Raw genomic sequence first — 17,381 nt, 5'->3', positions numbered from 1 at the left:
AATCCTGATTAAAGTGCTGTGCTGTAATTTATCATTTGAATGCCTTTCAGACACTTGAAATATTATCCGTTCACATATCACGCTGGCACGGTGCCAAATTCCGATGAAGTCTGTAAACTGAACCTGGCATATTATGTAATGTATGCGAATTGTTACAAACGCATCCAGTATTCAAACGTATTTTTTTTTAGCGTCAAGCCGAAATTGCATGTGATATTGGCACTTAAATTCAGGACAGCACGGAACCACCAAAAACCAGCATCTTATACGGCTGCATTCTATCTCACCTGCAGGCAGGATGACTATATGAAGCGTTATTTGATATACCCGGACGATTTGACCAGCATACACGACGCCGATCCAAGTGCGGCTATTTCAAGTTCTCGTGTCAAAAGCACTCATGGGACGAAATAAATTATTTAACTTGTGCGTGGTAAAAACTCGCGACATGCAAAAATGCGTCGATAACTCATTTGGTGTCCAAGTGAAGTGTCCATTATGCAACACGAACGATTACACACGAGAAGTCTAAAAGTGGGTAAGCCTGTGGTTGACATGATCTCGTGCGTTTTTAGGACGCGATGTTCTATGAGTCCTATAGCTATGCACCTCCTAGTTGTCTGATTCAGTATGTTGTGCGTTGCTTGCAGTGCAAATCTTGGCTGGGAAATCCGCGTTTGTATTCATGACATAGCTTCCGAAGTTAATTGACAATATACTATTCACTGAAATGCTTTTGTATATCGACTCTGTTAATGTTGTACCTTTTTCAGATCGCAAAAGTGTCGGTTGTATTAGTCATCATTGCACGGCGCTTTTTCCTCAAATCACATGGGCTTTTTCCTTTCCTTTTCCCACCCATGTAGACGTTAGAAATCCCTATAGTTGTTCAACATTTCATACTTAACTCATAAATTCAAATGGTTGTGCGTTCATTCCGTTCTATACGATATGTTTGCGCTGTTCAGCCCTCAGCTTTCAAAGGACTGCAGTTGCTTATATCCAGGTAATTTGGAATACGTCTTAGATGTAAGAGTGAGTTTGGGAAGACCATAGCACATGCCACTAGCCTAATTGCTAAAGGTGTGAAAGGGTGCTACACATCCAGAACGGAAGCTAGAATTGCGCCTTTCACGCATTTACCAAAAATATAAGCCTGGTCTTGTCCGCGTACCTTAGTCCAGCACTCGCCCAGTGACATAACACACAGCTGCATATCTATCCTCTCCTTGACTTTACATACGCCAAGTGCGCGTGACTAAAGGGCGTTTAAATCGTATGCATTGAAATGCTCCTGACGCAAGCTACCCATGTCTGTTTCGCAGTAAAAGATCGTGGATGTTATTGCTCTCGCACGAAACGTAATGGCTTACAAATGGAGTCAGAAGATACCGCACAAGTTACGCGTTACGAGTCACGGGATACTGCGTTGACCTAAGCCTGAAGAATGTAAGAACAGCTCCCCTTAGAAATGATTTCCAATACAATCGCTCCCAAAGTCGATACCATCGACCAGTACGTCGGGCTTTCTAACGTTACTTCCCAGACCTTCTCAATGGCGTGGAAAGCCATTCCATTTTCCATTTTCTCAACGCGCCCTCTTATCTTAACGGAGGCCTCATTTCCGACAAGCAGCTATCAGAGGTACTTAACCACCGAGATGAGATCGGGGGAATTGACCATGTCGGTATCACTGCCATATTTCTAGCGCCAAAATGAAGCCCATGTTACGCAAATGGTAAGATAGGAGGGGTCATATCAATGAAGTCACGTTGGAATGGACTTGTGCTCAGGCATGTTGCCGTGTTACGCGTCTGGCCAAACCCCTGCAATAATTTAAGAAAATCGGCTGTCGTGGCTGCTCCGCTGGCTTATAATTGTGCATTTCGTCACATGCTGTCCTCCCTTATGTTAAGAAAATGGCAGCTACAGGTTGAGTAGAAATTAGTCATGTTCTGAAGTTGTGCATCCTGAGTTACTGAAATAAAGCGCACAGGTGCTGTTCAGCTTGGCCTAGCGTTGTACTTACACCTCAATAAATTCATATAAAATATTTGAAACTACCCTGGCTGTATCCTACCTTTATTGCCGTTGTGGGTCTTCATATTATTGAAGAAGTTGATGTTGAATGTGGGCCGTTTGAACGACCACAATAGTTCCATCATGGCTGCTTCACTTTCGACGCCGCTCAGTCCGATCTCTTCCTCCAGTCCGACCGCCCCACTGCCACGAACAAGAACCACAAAGCAGAGAGCCTCGCCCGAAACTGCCCGCTCGCAGCTGCACCGAACCTCACTCCTCCTCCCCGCCTATCCCCGAGGCGCTCTTCGGCTCCAGGCGCGCCCGCGTCCGAGGCTCGGACCGCCTCTGGCGCCGGCCGACCGCCGGGGGCGCTGCGTGACCTCCTCCGCCGGCCGCCGGGCACTCACTGAGGCCGCACCGGCCGGCCGCGCGGCGCCCGGCCGCCAGCCGCCGCCGACGCCGTCGGCGCCGCGTGGGTCTGACTGCCAGCGGCCGGCTAGCCAGGCGGACTGGCCGTCCGGGCATGGTGATGGGGGCGTGAGGTAGGTTCACGCTCTGATGCTCTAGCATGGTGCGGCGGGGCTGGGTTCTCCCGACATGCGAACACCACTCACCTTGTGTTGCAAGCGTAATGGGCCCGCTATTCCCCATATGTGCTCTCATCACCTATTTATAAGCGATCAATGCTGTCTAATAGCATAGAGTGAAGGCGATACTTTGATGTCCTTTTAATAGACGGCATCAAGACAGATGGGTTGACAGAGAGGACACTGATGACATGGTAGGTAGCTCTCTGTCCTTCACCTGAGGGCTAGCTTACCAACTGCCATCTTGCCCTTGCCGTCTTGCACCGTCACTATCGAACACTACAAAAGTAGGCTATTGTCTGTCTTTCGACAAACTAATGCGTTGCAGCTTAAGCATACCTAAATAGCTGGTCAACTCCAACAAAACAAAGTCTTATGTTCGTCGCAAGAGACAAAGACATGCCAGGCACTCACTCTACGTGTGATATATATATATATATATATATATATATATATATATATATATAATCTCTCTCTCTCTCTCCTCTCCTCCTCTCTCTCTCTCCTCCTCTCTCCGCTCTCTCTCATCTCTCTCTCTCTCTCTTTACGTTGGACAGAAACGGGATGTAGTTTTTGTAAAATGTGTTGGGGGGGCGGCTGAACAGTAAAAACGACGCACCCTATCCCAAAATATGGCAGCAAACGGGTTATTCCCCGGATGTGACCCACTTTCCTTTCAAAGTCGTGCGCTAGAATCCACCCAACCGAAAAGGGAAACAACACCCCTGACAGCGGGTCAAATGTAAAAAACACTGCTCGCCTGACCTAGCACATATGGATATCAGTTTTCTAAACACATATCACAAAGCAGTTCTGCCAGGGAATTCTCGACAGACCGAAGGCTTCGGCGAGTCCCGGCAGCGACCACGCCGCTCCCGTCGCGAAAATCTCCTTCGTAGATGGTGATTCTACGCAGCGGTTTCAGACAGAGAGCAATAAGAAGTCATCGGCCGGAAATTTGACATAATTTTAGTAAACTGGAGTCCGTTGTGCTGCTATGACTACAGGCCAGATTCAGCAGCACCGCGTTTTCACAGTTTACGTGCATTGCAATGCTGTGCGGACTTGTAGTGTTATGAGGAACGGAGATGCCCGGGAATCGAAAGGGTCATTCCAGGACAAATGTACAGGTGAAATGGCTGAAGTAACACCCAATACATTTTTATTTCGCTGAAATATCATTGAGGGGTTGTGTTATGTACAGAGTTCAAATATGCCATTTTAAGAAAGATCAGAGTTACGGATGAGAGGTCGCGGTCACGGACATTTTAAGGGATCAACTAGCAAGGACGTTCTTGGAAACTATAACCTTATAACTCACCGGTCATTTTTTTCAGAGTTGTACATGTATGCACACAATCGAGCTACCATTTATGATATACTTGCATACTGATGCAACTGCGCACAGGTTTGTGTAAAATGAAAGCTTTTTTAAGGTGTAATGTTTGTGTAAGATGAGCTGGAGGAAGAGCCTGACTATGCGCACATCTTCGCCACATGCTGGCCCGCATGCCCGTGTTTCCACGCGATCTCCCATGGCTCGTTATAATCCTCTGGCTGTGTGCATGGGCGCTCGTGCGTGCCGTGTCGCTCGGTCACTGATCTGGAGATCCTCGGCGGCACACATCGTCTGCCAGGCGGCGAGCCGCGCCGACGCGTCCGGATCAGCGGCACAAGCCGGGCAGAGGCCGCCTCTGAGCGGGCTGGCCGCCGGCGCCGGACGACGGCTGCCCGGCCCCGGTCCGCCGCCGCCGCCGGCGTTGATGGAGCAGTCTCGAGACCGTCGGCGCCCAGCTCCGCTCGCTGCCGGTCGTCACGATATCCGACAAAAACGTGGCCGCCCCCTCGCTCCGCGGGCCTCTGATCATGTGACGTTTTGTTTGCCCCGAGCCGTGGGCTTTGTACAGCAAGCAGTTTCTGGGGGCCGCCGCGACTCCCCAGCGATTCTCGCCCAAGCTCTCCATCAGTGTCGGCCGCAGTCGACTATCGAGAGTTGTTGACTCGAGAAAGCGGCACACTTGGCGTTTGAAATGGTTTGAAAAACAACTGGACGGCGCTGTTGAATGTGAAGACCGGCAGCGACCGTCGCCGCTGCTCAATAGCCGTCAAGTGGCAGGCGCAGGTTCGGCTATCGAGGCGGGCGGCGGCGAACCGTTGGTAGGCTGTTCCGCCGCACACAAAACAGCGGCACAGCCTACCACTGCAGGGCGCTTCGCTTGGCAGGGTGACGTGTGGTATACTATTCGGTGTGAAGCACCTGGACAAGGAGTCTTAAGTTCAACGCAGTCAGGTCTTGCGCTCTTTCCAGTCGCCCCCAACATCATGCTATGAATTACACCACTACCCACTCTTTTGCAGCACACGTTGCACGTCATGGCATAAACATAGTGGAAAGCGAATTACTTATTCCGAGTCGGTCACGTTTTCAGGGAAGAGCCACGCAAAACATGCTGAAAAGGGAATGAAAACACGTGGATCTGTGTGGTGCCGATTTTGGTCCTTGAAGATGCCACGATGCCCAATCATGTGCCCGTGCCTTAGAAGATGAGTATAGTGCTTGAATGGCACCGACGTGAAACTGCGTATTTGAAAGACTGATCGCACCGCAAGTGAAGCTTCTTTGCACTGTTCTAACGGAAAAAAATATCTGAATTTTGAATGTGGTGGCACCTGGACCGCGTCGGCTTTGCGGTGGCGGCTATGATGATGAAACGGTAATGCTGTCGTGACAGTCGATCCCAGCCCCACTGCAGCTACTCCCATCTTCGGCACGCGATGATCACGGCGCCGCACAGCCCACCAACATTGTCCCTTCACGCGAACCGACAGCCACTGTCACAGCGACAACAGACTCTTGTATGTGTCGCTCCAGCACGAACGACGCAGCACATAGACCTGTGACATGTCGTTGGTCCATGCCAGAGCATTCTGCCGATGAGCCGGCTATCCTCGGCAGGCTCAGCGGCGGGCGGCTCATACCGTCCGCCGGCGGCGAGCCGAGCCCACGCCTCGAACTACTGACACGTGCCGCGTGGCGGCCTGCTACGAAGGCCGGACCGTCCGCCGGCGGCGAGCCGGGCCCACGCCTCGGACCACTGACACGTGCGCGTGGCGGCCTGCTACGAAGGCGGACCGTCCGCCGGCGGCGAGCCGGGCCCACGCCTCGGACCACTGACACGTGCCGCGTGGCGGCCTGCTACGAAGGCGGACCGTCCGCCGGCGGCGAGCCGGGCCCACGCCTCGGACCACTGACCTGCCGCGTGGCGGCCTGCTACGAAGGCACGCCTCGGACCATGACCGTGCCGCGTGGCAGCCTGCTGCTAGAGCGGACCGTCCGCTGGTGGCGACGACGGCCCTCACATGCACCTACCGAGGCGTGGACGTCAAGCCACCGCCGCCTTACGGAACGCGAGCGGCGGCGTCGCCAAGCGTCCTATGAGTGGTGACGCCACAAGGACGCCAGACACGTGACCGGGCATACATGTGTGCCGCTTATCGCGTAGTGTCATGTGACGATGGACAGAGATGAAATGACACTGATCGCTGGTTGTTGCATGCGCCACGAAGCCTAGCCCCTGTTGCCCACTCCCCAGTCTTGCAGACTTGATCCACTGCGCAGGCGTTGCGCCAAGCCCTGCACCCCAGTCTCAAGAGGCGGCACTTCCAAATAAAACACCTTTATTGCCTATTCTGAGTCAATAACGTGGGCTGCGGGGCACTAGAGACCGGCTTTCGCGAACAAAACAAAGCGGAAAGAGAACGTAAATGGGGCCAACCAGGGCAAACTAACTTTAGCTTACACCAGACGGGCTTCGCTGTTCGCAGCCGCCTGTCAGGGAGGGCGCGCACAACACTAAAAGTTCAAAACACTCTGTCTCCTCTCTTCCTCTCTTCCAAACCGCTCACCGCCGTTTGCAATTCGCGTTCAGGTGTATTCAGAAAGAGGCGGACAATGAACTGATGGACCACGCGACAGCCATGAGACGACACGCCAGGAGCGGCGAGGGCGTAAGCCGCCGGCACCTTACGCAACACGACACGGCACCGCACCACACGGAAGGAAGGGCGCCACGCGACCGGCGTCTTATAACGCTGGGGCTTCTGATATTAATCCCTGGTGGATACGCGCCCCTCCAGCATTCACGCGCGAAAGACGCAGCCAGGTAATCGACACGGGACAGATACGGAACTGGCGCGGAATATGACCACGGCGTGGGGAAGCAAATTCCATTAGAAGATGTAAAGCCAGGTGCTGGTATGTATGGCTTCCATTATGAGTCCGCAGGGACGAGCATGACCATTGTGCGACAAACTAAAGAAATTCCGGCAAATCCGGCCTCACAACATTCATCAACCGAAAAATGATACATTCTAACCGAGCTGTCACGCACACGTTTTCACAAGCCGACCCATTCGCGTTACGCACACCCACAATTCAGCACAACGCTCACTCCACCCCCACTCGTCGGGCGGCCGACGCTCCCACTGCCATCTGTTGACGACCGGCGAACTGACCACCGCCGCCTAGCGGCTGGAGGCGGAACTGGAGCGGGACTTGGAGCGGCTGCGGCTGCGGCTGCGCGTCGGCTGCCGGCGGCGCCGGGGGCTGCGCGAGCGCGTGCGGGAGCGACGCCGACGCGGCGGCAGCGGCGGCGGCGTGCGGCGCATGCGCGGCGGCGGTGTGCGGCGTCGGTACCTGCGACATCCGGCGTGGTTAGAGTGCCGGCCAGACGACGCCTCGATTTCTTACCGAGGTTATACTGGGTCGTCTGTTCACGGAAACGGAGCGCAGTAATGAGTCCTGGACAACAAGAAAAAAATGATATGAGCCTACAACAGAAATGACTTGGTCTCGTGGTACTGCGCCATTCGGAAGCCGAGAAGTGACAAACCTGGAGTAACGACGCAATGTCCAGGCGCAGCAGACAACACAAGGCACAAGGCGACATCAGATGGGACCCGCGTGGCAAACACCGGTCCAGCCGCATCATACCGGCCTGAGGAGCGGTCGGAGCGGGGTCCTCGTCTACCCAGCCGCTGTGGTGCCGCCGACGCCGATGGCTGGCTACGGCTCCAGCGTCCGCACCCTCCGGCCGGCCTCTCACCTGGGCAGGTTGGCATAGCGCGGCGGCATCGGGCGACGCATCATCGGCGGCGGAGAGCGGCGGGGCCGCGGCCGCGGCAGCAGCACCGGCGCACAGGTCACCTCCTGGCCGTCAATCTGGGGAGCACACACAGCACAGGTCACCTCCTGGCCGTCGGTATGGGAACCACACGCAGCATAAGTCACCTCCTGACCGTCAACCAGGGACCACACACAGCACGGATCGCCTCCTGACCGTCGGTATGGGGACCAGACACAACACAAGTCACCTCCTGGCCGTCGGTATGATGACCATGCACAGCACAGGCCACCTCCTGGCCGTCGGTACGGGAACCATACACAGCACAGGTCTCCTGACCGTCAATCTGGGGACTACACGCAGCACAGGTCACCTCCTGGCCGTCAATCTGGGGACCACACAGCACAAGTCACCTCCTGGCCGTCGGTATGAGGACCATTCACAGCACAAGTCATCTCCTGGTCGTCGGTATGGGGACCAGACACAGCACAAGTCACCTCCTGGCCGTCGGTATGGGGACCATTCACAGCACATGTCACCTCCTGACCGTCAACCTGGGGACCAGCCACAGTCATCTACGTGTAAAACACGTTAAGTGACATGCTGAGTTGCATTGCCCCGAATCCTTTCTACCCAGTGAATGCACAATGAATATCATCCACACAACTCGTCGGTGGTGACGTACTGCGGCCCATCCATCCCATCATCCCCTGGCCGTAGTGCATCCGGACTGCACGCGGAGAGAGTGGAGAGAGCATGCAGTATGGGCGGGGGGGGGGGGGGATGGCTGTTGCTGCGTCCCATTGCAAGCTAACCCCCGACGTTGCAATAAATAATTTAGCCTACATACACACGCATACACATACTCGTATGCGTACACACCGGGCACATCGGTGCCAGAACATATCGTCTATCAACGTGCACGACGCTCCCCTCCCCCTCCCCCGATGCAAACACATGGACAGATGCTCCCAGCAAATGAACGTCTCTGAATCGTCCGCAAGACCCATTGAATCGCGCACGCGCATTGCTAGCCGCCGTTGCCGATCAACGAGCTTTGGGACGCATCGCGATAACGGACAACGGCCACGCCGTGCTGGAGATCCGCGGCGGCGCAGACAGCAGCCCACAGTCCACATCACTGCCAGCAGCGACCTGCACCACGCTCACCGACGGCGCGCGCGAACGTGGCGTTGCGCAGCGCCCGGCCGCGGCCCGCCGCGACCGAGGCCGGCTCCGGCGCGAGCGGGCAGCAGGCGCCGCGCGCGCGGGCTCACCTGACCCCCGTCATGTGCTTCATGGCCGTCTCGGCCGCCTCGGCCGTCTCGTACTCGACGTAGCAGTAGCCGCGGTTCAGGTCGGCGTGGAATCGCTTCGACGGCAGGTCCACCAGCTTCACCGGCCCGTACACCGAGAAGATCTCCTGGATGTGGTCCTGCGGCGGCCGGCGGTGGTGGCGATGATGACGGTGATTGGGGCTCAGGGGCGCGCCGACGACCGAGGTCATTTTGCTTGGGGCAACGGCTCAATACACTTCCTCGCTGTAGCGAGGGGGGTAGTCGGCGGCCCGCCTGTGACGGCAGGCGGCGGCTGGGGAGGGAAGGGTGAGAAGGGTGGAAGGGGGGGGGGGAGGGGTGGCGGCGACAGATCGGGAAGGGAGGGACGGTACACAAGGCCTGCGCCGACCGTGGCGGGCCACGGCCTGAGAGCGAGCGGGGGGAGGGCGGAGGGAGGACACAAACCACCGCGTCGTGCACGGACCCGTGGACTCCCCGCCCTCCCCAACGCCCGCCATCACAAGCCAATGGAGGCAGCCCCAGTCAGCAGACCGCGGCGCGGCGGGCCCAGCCCGCTGGCCGGCCACCCCGCGCCGTGCCGCGCCGCTCATACCAGTGAGATTGATGGTGGGGCGTGAGGCCCGCCGCCCCGCCGCTAATGATGCTCCGGATACCCCCACTCAGTTCAGCTCCGACACCGGGGGCGTGTCTCGAATCAGCGAACCGGCCCACTAGCGGATGTCGTCGGCGGCGGTGGCCGTTCCGCCGACGCTCAGTCTACGCTACTGTTTCGGCTGACCCCGGGTCACCGCCGATCAGCGCCACACACTTGCATGCACGCACAGACAGCCCACGGACGCGTGAACACATCGCCACGCCATTGCTCACACCGAGACACGGAGAGCCTGACCCCTCCACCTCACTCCACACACACACACACACACACAGCCATGCAGTGAACCGAGCGGTGCCGCTGTATGGGCGCCAAATGACCACCGCAGTCGGTGCCCCCGTAAACTCCAATAAACAACAACGAGCGGTGCCGCACCGCCAGCGACCTTGCCCGTCACCGCCTGACCCACAGGCACGCCATCTCACCGCAGCGGCCAGAGGAGGACGGGCGTACCGCCCTCCCCACCCCGAAACGAGCGCACGCCAGGTGAAGAGGGCAACGTGTCGCCCCACCAGTCGCTACCCGCATCTGAGTCCCGCCCCGGCCGAAACGGGCAGGAGTTCCCTCATAATAAGACCAGCTGCCTCCTATCCACGGCCCTGCCGAGATCTCGTCAGGCCCTGCCGAGATCTCGTCAGGACCAGCCGAGATGTCGTCAGGCCCTGCCGAGATCTCGTCAGGACCAGCCGAGGCCTCGTCATCCGCGTGGGTCTCCCTTCAGGGTTGTCTACACCGCCGCGGCCACCCGCGCAGAAAAGCCCCGCCGCGCGCTTCCGAGAAGACGGCAGCGGCCGTGAACGCACGCCCCGCTCGCGCGAAAGCCGTGCGCGCCGGCCGCCGTGGCTCCGGAGCGTCACTGCCGCAGCCAGCCAGACCGGCGGCAGACACCCGCCCGGCGTCACGTGCCGCCGCCCCGTGCCGCCGAGCCGGCATCACGCCAATTAACGCGGCCAGCCGAGAGAGATGCGCCAATTTTCTGACGGCGTGCAGCTCGGCCGCGCATTAATTGGATCCGGCCCGGGCGGCGGCAGGTGCGCCGCTGAAACTCGCCCCACCAATCGATGGGCCCGGGCGGCGGCGGCGGCGGCGGCGGCGGCGGCAGGATCGACCGGTGCCGATCGGGCCGTCGCCGCCGCCGCCGCCCGCCGCCCGCCGCCGCCGCCACCGCCGCCCGGGGCTCTGGCACGTGCACTTCGGCCGCACGCCCCGGCCGTCCGCCCAGCGCAGCGGCGCCGGCGGCCCCGGCTGCCGGTCCCGCCGCGGCGGACCGGCCAACCGCGGGTGGCCGCCGGGGGTGACCGCCGCCGCGTGTCGTCGGCGTCGGCGTCGGCACCGGCGCCCGGCACGGCGCGTGACGCCCGGAGCAGGCCGCGGTGGGCCTCAGGGGTCGCGTGCTGGTGAAGACACGCGCCGCTGTCGCGGCCACCGTGGTATCGTGTGATCAGTGTCACCGGACGCACAGCTGGGAAACACGAGCCGACGCGTGCGTCCCGGGCGACGACATTCAGCCAAATTAATCCAGTCGGCCCGGCCACCAGGGGCTCGATGACCTTGTGACGTGGATGCACTCGGTGACCCCGTTAGGCGGCTGCAGTTATGTGATGGCTCAGCACACGCCACGGACATCCCCGGAGAATATCAAACCTCTTTTTTAAAGATTTAGTGCGAACTTTTGATTGGATGTATTTCTGGGACTAGAGTCCCATGCTTTTGCGGAGCGTGTTGCGCAAGCCCCGGCCCCCGCCATGCGATCGTAATATTTCAGGTCAACGGCAAGATTTTGCCGGCGAAAGTCCAGCGTGCCAGAAACGCCCGGTACGGCCCCGTCCATCCTGTGGACGCACCTGACCTTTCGCGCGGCTGCTGTCACCAGCGGCGGGCCGTCCCGCCAGGAGCGAACAGAGGTCGCTTAAAACGACTCGCTCCCACCCGCCACGAGTGGGTGGATCTAAAGGCAGGCGCTCTAACTCACAGGGCTACTGGGGCCCTTGACCAATATATTAGTCGTTAAAGGCACTTCCAGCAGGACAAAGGTTGAACGTGCTCTCTGGGCTAACATCTGTGGAACTTTCTCATCATCCTAAGAACCAAGACTTAATCAAGATATTACCATCGAAATCAAAATAAAGATCGCTTTCCCTTCACATTCATTATCATAACCAATAAGCACACTAAAAGTTAAAATAGTTAATCCCGAGTCCGTTACGACAATGAATGTAACGGCAACTCCGCACTGAAGGCTAAGCATACGTCAAACCGACGGAAAAGCAGGTCAGAGCTTTCTCAACGAAATGGAAGCCAGAAATACGAGTTCCCTTTACTACGGACTTAGTTCGAATTTATGGGAGAGCACGTTCAGCCAGATGGTGATATTTCACAACTGTGGCACACGAATGAATCAAGGTCCAGATTTAGATTTGAGGACCCCCTGCCGCACAGCGCCACGCCGAGCCGAGCCGAACCAATAACGTCCCGTCATAACCTATTGACGAGCCAATGTAGGAAAAAACTGCTGCTTTAAAACGGTTGCATACTTCGTTTTTATCTTTTATTAGCATGTATGGTTTAACCGAAGCAAGCGATCGCTTGGCTTAGCCGAGCCAATCCCGTCCTGCCACAATCATATGACGAGTAATCTACGAAAGACGCTGTTTTGAAGTGATAACCCGTTTTCGTTTCATCTTTTGTACGCATGGGTTTAGCGCACCAACGATTCCCGTTTTCATCCAGTTTTCCCGTGCAGGATCCGGACCAGGCTAACACCGGACAAACTGCGGCCGCCGTAACGGACGCCAAAACTTCCGACCGTAACTCGCCCGGGGCGTGTGCGGCTCGCGACCGTCACAGCGGGGGTTCAGCACTGTCGGCCGGGACATGTTGAGCTCGGTCCGCCCGCCCGTCTCGCTCGGACCCCCAGCGCCGGCCAGTCTCCCGCAGGGCACGACTCGCGCCCGAGCTCGCCCGCTCTGTCAGGGTCGAGGCCACGTGCCCAGCTGGTGTCTTGAGTGCCTGAGACCATTTCAATAACAAGAACACATTCTTCAAGCGATTGAGGTGGAAAGACCGGCAGGGATGTGAACACGCTCGTGAGGCTTGATCCGTGGGCTATGCCTTCAAGCAGTGCATGAGATTCTGCGTGGTGGGCGGCGTTGGTGAATCAGACGACTTCTTTTACTGGCTTGCATATCGTCAGATGATGGAAAACATCTCAACGGAAGCGACGTGAGCGCGACAAAATGGGCCTGGCGAAACCGTCCGCACATCGGACTTGAAATCGAGACCCTACATCGCAGACCGCGTGCTGACCGATACGACTACTGATCCCGATACCGTGACCGATACCAGTACTGATCCCGATACCGTGACCGATATCAGCACTGATCCCGATACCGTGCCCGATACCAGTACTGATCCCGATACCGTGACCGATATCAGCACTGATCCCGATACCGTGCCCGATACCAGTACTGATCCCGATACCGTGACCGATATCAGCACTGATCCCGATACCGTGACCGATACCGAGTCTGCGGACGTCGGCCACCACAGCCCAGTGGTTGCTGACCGGAGGCAACTCACCCCAACCCTGGCTCTCACCTTGGTCACGTTACGCGTCAGATGGCCCACGGGATCTTGAGCGGCTTGGGGTGGGCGAGCGGGCCTTGCGGCGCGGCCGGCTGGCGCTGCGCTGAGCGCGACTTGCGGTTGGCTGGAGGCGGGCGGCCCGCTCCGGCCGACGCCGCCGCCCGCCGGCCGGCGCCGCCCGCGGCCGCGGGCCTCGCTCAGAGCTGCTGCTGGAGGAGCTGCTGCTGCGCGAGCTGGCGCTGCTCGAGCTGGACGATGAGCCGGACGAGCTGCCGGACGAGCTGCAGGTGACGAGACATGGTGGTGTTGTGCGCTGATTGTGCGGGGAGGCTGGTGAGGTCAGCTGATTGGACAGGAGGGCCATTAGAGGGAATGGACAGGGAGGAAGTAGGCGTTCATCAACATACTAATGATGGAAGAGGGGGAATAGGATGTGCATGGGGAGTGGACCAATGCTGGTCAGTATCATGTTTCAACACAACACACACACTTATCTATAATTTTTAGTAAGTGGTTGATGACATGCAGCTTAACAAAACAGCACATTCAAATGTTTGTAACACCTGTTACATGCAGCACTACTGTTCAGGGTTCTTGCTTCAGTCCAGTGAAGTAAAAAAACATGTCATAACAGGAATGTTTCCGACAAAGCACACAGCCTAGGTGAGGTCCCTTGCAGGGTAGTGTGTTCCTGAGTAATGCACACTTATGTCACCTCAGAATTTCCTAGCTGCAAACTTAATTCTCAATAATCACAGCTGGTTTGGATCCACCATGCTTGACAGATGTAAAACTGTGATGATGGGTTGAGGTTTTAGGGTGCATCAATGGCTACAGAGCCACTCCCTGGATTGGCTGTTGTGATCTACTTTTCATTGATCATAAGAGTTACTTGGGTGTAGGTGTACTTTCCTACTAACATTAGAAAAAATCATTGCACACCATTCGTCGTGTTTAAGGCGGCACTAATCGTAAATGATCTCAAAACAGGTAGAATCATGCTCCTACCTTCGAATTTCAATAACTTCGATGGCGAGCTCCCGAGCGCCGCGCGCACCGCACCGCCTGGACTCCCCAGCGCCATTTCTGCGTTGCCGTTACGTAAATACAATATTTCTGCTTACCAAGAATTCTACAAAATGTACGGAACCAAGGTAAACCATTCGTCGTGTTAAGGCGGAACATATCGTAAATAATTTCAAGACAGATAGAATCATGCTCCTACCCTCGAATTTTAATAAATACGATAACGAGCTCCCGAGCGCCGCACGCACCGCACCGCACCGCCTCGACTCCCAAGCGCCGTTTCTGCGTTGTTGCGAAAGCACAATATTCCTGCTTATCAAGAACCATAAAACATGTACGGGACCAAGGTAACAATAATAAAGCAACCAAAACCGTTTCTTATCGACTTTAGGTACATTTATGAACACACAGGCCAGAATAGTCCAGAACATATCCTAAACTAGCACCTAACCTAACCTAACCTAACCTAACCTAACCTAACCTAACCTAACCTAACCTAACCTAACCTAACCTAACCTAACCTAACCTAACCTAACCTAACCTACCTAACCTAACCTAACCTAACCTAACCTAACCTAACCTAACCTAACCTAACCTAACCTAACAACCTAACTGAGAATAGACTCAAATTTCGTGGATTCTTGTTACCTTGGCGCGGTACATTTTTATGGTTCTTGATGCTGCTTGATGCGCAGTAATTTGTGACCCGCGCAGTAATGGCGCCGGTGTCGCGGGTGCTGTGTGTGTGCGGCGCTCGGGAGCTCGCCATCGTAATTATAAAAAATTGAAGGTAAGATCATGAATCTACCTGTTTTGTGATTATTTACGATATGTCCTGCCCTAAACACGACGAATGGTTTACCTTGGTCCCGTACATTTTGTAGAGTTCTTGGTAAGCAGAAATATTGTATTTACGCAACGGCAACGCACAAACGGCGCAGGGGAGTCCAGGCGGTGGTGGCGCGGCGCTCGGGGCCCGCCATCGAAGTTATTGAAATTTGAAGGTAGGAGCATGATTCTACCTGTTTTGAGATTATTTATGATATGTCCTGCCTTAAAAACGAAAATGGTGTACAATGATTTTTTCTAATGTTAGGTAGGAAAGTACACCCTCACCGCTACTTGTTAATGAAAAATCAATTCAGCATACACAAAGAGAATGCATGAAAGGACCTTACCACAATTTTGTCCTCAAATCAGATACAGTCCCAGCATACCTCTAAGCATGTTACAAATAACAAGAACCTGTTACCTTCTACTGCTATCACTTGATGATGGACTGCCACTCTTGGCCCGCTTCTTACGCTCCTTATCACGGCCTCGCTCTTTTTCCTTTTTCTTGGGCTCAACTGGCTTCTTTTTCTTGGCTGCTTCCGAACCTGATCCCGAGCTGCTGCTCTCACTGCGCTCCCTGGCCCTGGCAACAGGACAGGATAAAGTCAAACCCAATGAAATAAAAAATGTGTCTCACGTAATTATGAACTGCTAATATTGCAAACTCCATTGCATTTTAGGAATGGGCTCTCCACTGTTACATGAAAAATTGTTTTAATTCATATTCAACAGACTACCCATCCTGCAAACCGTAACAGATCATGACCAGACCATAATAGGATAGCCGTATTGTAACAACTGTCAGGCACTGACGCCGCACCAATCGCCCATTCATGTCCCTGCCGCGGTTTGCTGTCTGGCCCACTGATCCAACAATGCAAGCCGGTTCAGGCGTCCCGATCGCATGGTGCCGACTTAGAACTTACATGGCTCTTTTCGCCAGTGCAGGAGGCGAACTCAAACGCGATTTTCTCTACGATGCAGAACCAGTACACAAACCCTTGTCAAAATGATTAAATTACAACGCGCCAGGCACACGCCCGATCCACGCTACGCGCCTGGTATACTTGGGGAACGCGGCGCGTGCCAGATCGGCCGCGTTAATGCGTTCGTGCCGCAAATGCGCCAATACGTTGTGAATGTCCTGCATCTTTGTATAACCCATTTTCGTGATAACCTACAATTTTGCAATTTCTGTGGAATTGATTTCTGAACAAATTAAATCGGAATAATTATTTACACCATCTAGCATATCTTTAGATCAGTCAATTCGGTCAAGATGCCTTGTATGGCAAAAGTGGCTTTGAAATCATAAGATTTGAATGACGTCATGTAAGAAGGAAACTAAAAACCTATCTCTCTTTTGGAAACTTGGTAGGCATATGATGTCATAATAAGCAACATTTTTTGCAAGACTGAAAGCATACGAACTCAAATATTCATCCGGCCTTGATCCTATCATCCCTAACAGCGCGGGCAGGAGCTGGTGCGTTTGTGCGTGGTGAAATCCGACTGATTTACCAGCGATTTTTGCGTATGTGCAAGAGGAATCGTGCTCGATGACTGATATTATTGACATAGGTCTCTACTGAGCAGAAGTGGTCGGTCAAAGTGGTAGGATGAGTTGTAAGATTGATCAAACACTGTGGCTGTGTCATGCCCTATACCCATCAAAGCCCAGTTGCTTTACTAGTTACATGCTAACCTTTTTACTTGAGCATCTCGATTGCCTCACAAGTGGGGTAAAGGACATTTGTTTAACTTCCCAATTATCTCAGTACATGGGAGAAATCAATATCATAATTGGGATTTTATGTTGGCTGACCTGTGCATCTAAGCTCTAGCCTCATGCCATCTATCAAACATGGTTGGGGCCTCACTTCTAACATAGCGGGGAGTGCTTTCATAACATACCTGTCAAACTCGCCTCAAGCCTTTGTTTTGTGTTCTGCTCTGGAATGTGTCCTAGATGATCACCTTCACTGATCGCTGGAAGAACAATTGTTATGATGCCCTTCAATGAAAATATGGAAGCCTCAGCATATAACAGAATGTGCAGCATATTCCTTAGTTAGTCTGCAAGCTGACATCAAACCTTGAAAAAGTAATTTTTCTTCCTAAGTCAACACTAAGACAGGCCATATGAGGCCATATCTATGAAAATATTTGATGTCATGATCTGATTTTCGTTATCAGGCAGTTTGCAGGGTGACAATGAGCCTTTAATTCAGTCATTTTATCAGGTCATTTTCAA

The 17,381-nt window shown here is 54.8% G+C and overlaps 1 long non-coding RNA gene across 2 annotated transcripts; it reads right to left on the bottom strand.

Annotated features, from left to right (window-relative positions):
- Window positions 1–13,477: 13,477 nt before the first annotated feature.
- Window positions 13,478–16,111, bottom strand: LOC119113984 (uncharacterized). Of its 2 annotated transcripts, none has more exons than XR_005095991.1 (3): window positions 16,054–16,111; window positions 15,546–15,710; window positions 13,478–13,536 (listed from the first exon to the last, which is right to left on the bottom strand). It is a non-coding gene; the product is annotated as an uncharacterized LOC119113984 (long non-coding RNA). The 2 variants fall into 2 exon arrangements; XR_005095992.1 differs by having other exon boundaries at window positions 13,510–13,548.
- Between the last annotated feature and the right edge of the window lie 1,270 nt (window positions 16,112–17,381).

The sequence above is a fragment of the Pollicipes pollicipes genome, unplaced genomic scaffold, assembly GCF_011947565.3.
Source record: "Pollicipes pollicipes isolate AB1234 unplaced genomic scaffold, Ppol_2.1 Scaffold_7262;HRSCAF=8765_pilon_pilon_pilon, whole genome shotgun sequence".
NCBI classification, from domain to species: Eukaryota; Metazoa; Arthropoda; class Thecostraca; order Pollicipedomorpha; family Pollicipedidae; genus Pollicipes; species Pollicipes pollicipes.
This window is presented reverse-complemented; position numbering and strand designations above follow the sequence as displayed.